Source organism: Nicotiana attenuata, unplaced genomic scaffold (genome assembly GCF_001879085.1).
Source record: "Nicotiana attenuata strain UT unplaced genomic scaffold, NIATTr2, whole genome shotgun sequence".
NCBI classification, from domain to species: domain Eukaryota; kingdom Viridiplantae; phylum Streptophyta; class Magnoliopsida; order Solanales; family Solanaceae; genus Nicotiana; species Nicotiana attenuata.
In genome coordinates, this window is record NW_017670918.1 from 229,609 (window position 1) to 236,469 (window position 6,861).

Consider the following 6,861-nt stretch of genomic DNA (forward strand, 5'->3'; position numbering starts at 1 on the left):
GACACATGGAACACTGGGTGTACGGCAGCTAGTTCTTATGGCAATTCCAACTCATAAGCCACCTGTCCGATCCTTCGCAGGATTCTATATGGACCAATATAGCGGGGACTAAGTATCCCCTTCTTCCCAAATCTCATAACGCCTTTTATGGGCGATACTTTCAAAAACACCCAATCATCAACTTGGAACTCTAAGTCCCTACGCCACACGTCCGAATAGGACTTTTGGCGACTTTGAGCCGTCTTCAAATGCCTTTGTATTAAGTTGACTTTCTCCATAGCCTGATAGACCAAATCAGGTCCTAACAACTCCGTTTCTCCGACTTCGAACCAACCAATTAGTGATCTGCACCTTCGCCCATACAAAGCTTCGTACGGTGCCATCTTGATACTGGAGTGATAGCTGTTATTGTAAGCAAACTCAATGAGAGGTAGATGATCGTCCCAACTACCTTTAAAATCAATAACACACGCCCTCAACATATCCTCCAGAGTCTGAATGGTGCGTTCTGCCTGTCCATCTGTCTGAGGGTGAAAAGCGGTGCTGAGGTTCACCCTTGTGCCCATTCCCTTCTGAAAGGATTTCCAAAAGTTTGCTGTGAACTGCGCACCACGATCTGAGATAATGGACAAGGGAGTCCCATGCAATCGGACAATTTCTTTGATATACAACTTGGCATAATCCTCGGCCGAATTTGTAGCCTTTACTGGCAAGAAGTGAGCTGACTTGGTAAGTCGATCTACAATCACCCAAATCAAATCATGCTTCCGGAACGAGCGAGGTAGACCGGTTATGAAGTCCATGTTTATCATCTCCCATTTCCAAATGGGAATTTCTATATTCTGAGTTAAACCGCCAGGCCTCTGGTGTTCGACTTTCACCTGCTGGCAATTTGGACACTTAGCCACGAAATCTGCTATATTCTTTTTCATATCGTTCCACCAATAAACCTCCTTAAGATCGTGATACATCTTTGTGGAACCGGGGTGAATAGAATACCTAGAATTGTGGGCTTCTGACATAATCCTCTCTCTGAGCCCATCTACGTTTGGAACACATAGTCTGCCTCTGTATCTCAAGGTACTATCATCTCCCCCTTGTTCCAAAAGCCATAGTCTTGTGTTTGTGAATTCCCTCCTTCAGCTGCAATAAGTAGGGATCACTGAACTGTTTTTCCTTCACTTCAGCTACTAAGGAGGATTCAGCCCTGTTCTGGAGAACAACGCCACCATCTTCGGAGTCCAAAAGTCGAACTCCTAGACTTGCTAAGCGGTGGACTTCCTTCACCATAGCTTGCTTGTCTGCCTCAACATGAGCTAAGCTGCCCATAGAACGCCGACTGAGAGCATCGGCTACAACATTTGCTTTTCCTGGATGATAGAGGATATCAACATCATAATCTTTAAGTAATTCGAGCCACCTTCTCTGACGTAGATTTAATTCTCTTTGCTTGAAGATGTACTGGAGGCTCTTGTGATCTGTAAAAATGTCAACATGTACCCCATACAAATAATGGCGCCAGATCTTAAGCGCAAATACCACAACTGCTAATTCAAGATCATGAGTCGGATAATTCTTCTCATAAGCCTTGAGTTGTCTCGACGCGTAGGCTATGACTTTACCGTGCTGCATTAATACACGCCCAAGACCAACCCCTGAAGCATCACAATAAACAACGAACCCCTCGGTTCCTTCCGGTAGTGTCAGGACTGGAGCTGAAGTCAATCTCTTCTTTAGCTCCTCAAAACTTTTATCGCACGCGTCCGACCATTGAAACTTGACTTTCTTCTGAGTTAATCTAGTTAAAGGGGACGAGATAGAAGAAAATCCCTCTACGAAACGCCTGTAATAGCCTGCTAGACCCAAGAAACTTCTTATATCGGATACTGAGGTGGGTCTAGGCCAATTCTTCACTGCCTCTATTTTTTTAGAGTCCGCCTTCACGCCTTCCCCTGAGATGACATGGCCCAAAAACGCTACTGATTTCAACCAGAATTCACACTTAGAAAATTTTGCATATAGCCCGTGATCCTACAGTGTCTGCAACACAATTCTGAGATGTTCGGCATGGTCAGTCTCGCTACGGGAATAAATCAAGATGTCATCAATAAACACGATAACAAACAAATCAAGATAAGGCTTGAAGACCCTATTCATCAGGTCCATGAAAGCTGCTGGTGCATTCGTCAAACCAAATGACATTACCAAAAATTCGAAATGCCCATATCGAGTCCTAAAAGCTATTTTTGGAATATCAACTTCCTTAACCTTCAACTGATGGTATCCCGATCTGAGGTCAATCTTGGAATAACACTGGGCACCCAGAAGTTAATCAAATAAATCATCTATTCTGGGAAGAGGGTACTTGTTCTTGATGCTGACTTTATTCAACTGAGGATAGTCAATGCACATACGTAAAGACCCATCCTTCTTTCGGACAAACAAGACCGGTGCGCCCCAAGGTGAGACACTTGGCCTTATAAATCCCTTATCTAGAAGATCTTTCAACTGGACTTTTAGCTTTTTCAACTCTGTTGGAGCCATTCTGTAAGGCGGAATAGATATCGGCTTAGTGCCTGGAAGTAGATCAATTCCAAAGTCAATCTCTCTATCGGGAGGGATTCCAGGGAGATCTTCGGGAAGCACTTCTGGAAACTCATTCGCAATAGGTACCGACTGGAGAGTGGGGATCTGAGCATCTGCATCCTTAACTCGAACCAGGTGATAGATATATCCCTTGGAGATCATCTTTCTGGCTTTAAGGTAGGAAATAAACCTACCCCTAGGTGTTACTGCATCACCCTTCCATTCTAAGACTGGTTCACCAGGAAATTCAAAACTTACTATTTTGGTTCTACAACCCACTTTGGCATAACATGACTCTAACCAATCCATGCCCATGATCACATCGAAGTCTAACATCTCCAATTCTACTAAGTCTGCTACAGAAAGACGATGACGCACTTTAACTGGACATCCCCTATAGATACACCTTGCTATAACTGATTCTCCAACTGGAGTGGACACTTCAAAGGGTTCACGGAACTTTTCTGGTTCTACCCCAAATTTCTTTGCAATATATGGGGTTACATAAGATAGGGTGCATCCCGGATCTATAAGAGCATAGACATCAAAAGTGAATATTGTTAGCATACCTGTGACAACATCTCCACGAGCCTCTGTATCCTGACGGTCTGCCAGTGCATACAAGCGGTTTCGTCCACCGCCTGCATTATTAGACTTTGATGCGTCGCGCCCTTGCTGAGCCTGAGAGTTATGATGGGCTACTGAATTAGTGGACTGAGCTACATTGCCTCCATTGTTCTGCTTTGCCGATGGACAATCCCTCAAGAAGTGGCCCTGCTGACCGCACGCAAAGCAACCATTTGTGCCCAAACGACACAACCCTGGGTGCCTCTTACCACACGTGTCGCAAATAGGGTGACCAGGGACTCTGTAGCCCACACTAGCCTGTGACTGAGAGTTTGCTGTTCTAAATTCTGGTTTTTCTTGTTAAACTTTGACCTCTGAACCGGTGCACTAGCTGAAGATGGAGCGGGTCCTGATTTTGATTTCCTGAAGAACTTGCGATTGCCTCTTGCTTGAGATCCCCCATGGCTGAAATTTCCTGCGGACTTAGCTCTCTTGCTGAATTCCCTCTCCTTCTCTCTCCGTAGCCGCTCTTCTTCCTTCAACCTGTCTTCGTTCCCTTGAACAAAGGCAACCATCTTAGTGATGGTCATGTCATTATTCTGAGCAGCTATATTAGCATCAGCAAACAAATCATCTGAAAGCCCCAACATAAACCGCCTAACTCTGGCCCTCATATCACATACCATTTCCGGAGCATACTTGGCCAGAGAGACGAACTTGAGGTAGTACTCATTCACACTCATATCATTCTGTCTGAGTCTCTCAAACTCCAAAGCCTTAGCTTCCAAAACCTCAATGGGTAGAAAGTGCTCAAGGAACGCATCTGCAAACTCCTTCCAAGCCGCAGGATCCGCATCCTCCCCTCGGGACTCTTCCCATGTTTCATACCAAGTGTTGGCAACATCCTTCAGCTGGTACGCAGCAAGCTCTGCTGCCTCAGTGTCTGTAGCATGCATCACTCGAAATATCTTCTGAACCTCATCAATGAAGTTCTGCGGATCCTCATCCTTTTTTGGAGCCTGTGAAGACGAGAGGTTTCATGTTGAGGAATTCCCTAGACTTGGAACTACCCATCTCATGAACACCATTGGTCCCCTGCCTTTGAGCCTGGGTAGCAACAATCTGGGTGAGCAACTGGATAGCTCCCCTGACATCCATGTCTGAAGCACTGGGCACTGAACCCGGTGCAACCCCCTGGGCCGGAGTGTCCTCCTCCTGAGCAGCATTAGCTGTGGCCCCCTGGCTAGTAGCTGAGGCCCTCTTGGTGTACTTTCTTTTTGCAGGCATTTTTCTTAAATACGCAATTCGTACAGGTTAGAAAGATTCCTGAAAGCATAGCTCTAACTGCACGATCTAGAGTATGAAAGAAATGGAACAATCCTAGATGTATTGGTGGTCAACTGTTTACATGTGTGGTGCGCACACACACATAAAAGAGACCCCATTGGACACGGCTTCATAGACTCCCTAGGACTCTTGAACCTAGGGTTCTGATACCAAGCTTTGTCACGCCCCGAACTATGGCCTAGGCGTAACACGGCACTCGGTGCCTGACTGCATGCGACCGAGCGAACCAACTGTATGGCTGGATCAACATGTGGTATAACTATGAGCTAGAGGTAAATGTAAATCATGATAGTCTGCTAAAAAGTCTGACTGAAATATTATAGATGTGGAAAAATACTGAAAGGTCTACAAGTATAAACAAGTAGCCGACAAGGCTAACACCTGAAAGCCTGCTAATATCTGACTGACTAGGTTATAGTCTACGAAACCTCTAAAGAATACTAAAAACGCCAACTGTTTACCGGAACAAGGTCCCCGGTATACCTTATTAACTGAATTACTATAATGACTAAAATAAAAGAGAGATAAGGCCCCGAAAGACCGGGGCTCACCAATAGCTGATACGAGATGTCCTAGCAAGCTGAATCGTCGACCTGTAAATCGTTACCTGCATCGCGAGATACAGGCCGGGGGCAAAAATGGGCGTCTGTACATTTGAATTGTACTGGTATGTAAAATAGCTGAACAAAAGAACTATAAATACTGAAACTGAAACTGAACTGCTAGCTGATAAACTGATAACTGAACAAGGAAGTAAGGATGTGAATACTCCCTCTTCTGAATGATGAACAACCTGTTTAACTGAATATTAAACTGCGGCCTCAGGCCCAATATATATATATATATATATGTGTGTGTGTGTGTGTGTGTGTGTGTGTGCGCGCGCACAACTGCAACCTCGGGCCCAAGTATACGTATACATAACTGCGACCTCAGGTCCAAAATGCATAAAGCATAAACTGCGGCCTCAGGCCCAAATACAGGTGTTCAACATTCAAGAATATAAAATCAGGAACTGAGAATTATATTACAATACATGATACTGAAATAATGAGCCATACTGGGTTACATGATACTGGAATAGTGAATAGGATTAGACTGAGATGAGTATTCATAACAAGTTGATTTGTCATAATTGAAACTCATAGAATATCGAATGATTATGAGACTATGCCATCTAGAGAATAGAAGTCCTGCTACTGATCAGGGAACTAAGGCATAGTTCCTTTCCGAGGAGACTGGTAATGATCATAATGAATGGGACGTAGGGAGAATCATAGACATTCCCAAACGTAAAGAGTTAGCCTTACATACCTTAATTTCCTGCTCTTGAGCGTAATACAACGTTTGTCAATCCTTTCAACTTCAATCTATAGCAATACAAGTCAAAGGGATTCCACATTAGCTATAATGCTCATGTTTTGGTCACTTAAGCATTTTGTCAAACACTTGGTAAAAATAAAGCTTCCTAGTCCTTATTAATGGTGTCTCTACACCCAACAACCCATTCTCTTGTTCCTAGATAAATTCTAAGGTCTCAAATAATTACACCAGCATTATTCTTCATCACCCATAAGGCAAACAACACTCTTAACCAATAATCAGCACTCAACACTCAACACCCCAACCCTATAATCATTCATGCTTTTCTATCAACCCCAACAACTCATGTCTCGTGAACTAGGATTTATAATCATTAAATCAATGCTAGAATCAATTAGAGGGTGAAGACATTACCTTTTCGAAGTTGAAACTCTCAATTTTTGAGTTCTAGGCTTCCTTCTCTCAACAATGATGTCCCAATCGAATATCTAATGATATGGAGGGGTTACCCATGTTAATAAGATGTTGGAAAAGTGCAATTAACTTAGAATCACCATTAGAACGTACCTTGGGTGGTGGAAGGACCCTTAAGGAGTTAGGTTTTTGAGAGTTCCCCTTTCTAGAGCAAGTTTTTATGTTTTGGGGCTGTGGGGGATGAAATATAGCTTTAAAACGACCCCCCACGCGCGAGTTCGCGCACCTAGAAGCTTGTTCGCGCGAGAGTTCGCGCTCAACGGCAGTAACACTGCCTCCCACGCGCGAGTTCGCGCACCTGGAGGCTTGTTCGTGCGAGTGTTCGCGCATACGCGTACTGTTCCGAAAAACGCACATAACGTTTTACACAGAGATCCGTTCGGGATCCATAATATATCGTTGGAAAGCTATTTCAAAGTCCTACAACTTTTTTGTTTTGCGTTTTCCCCAATTACTTACAGATTTTTACTAACACTTGATGGAAGACAGACCTTCTGCAACTTAGTCGATTTTTGTCAAATCTTATGCACCTCTCTTTCCATTTTGATTTTTGAAACAACTATT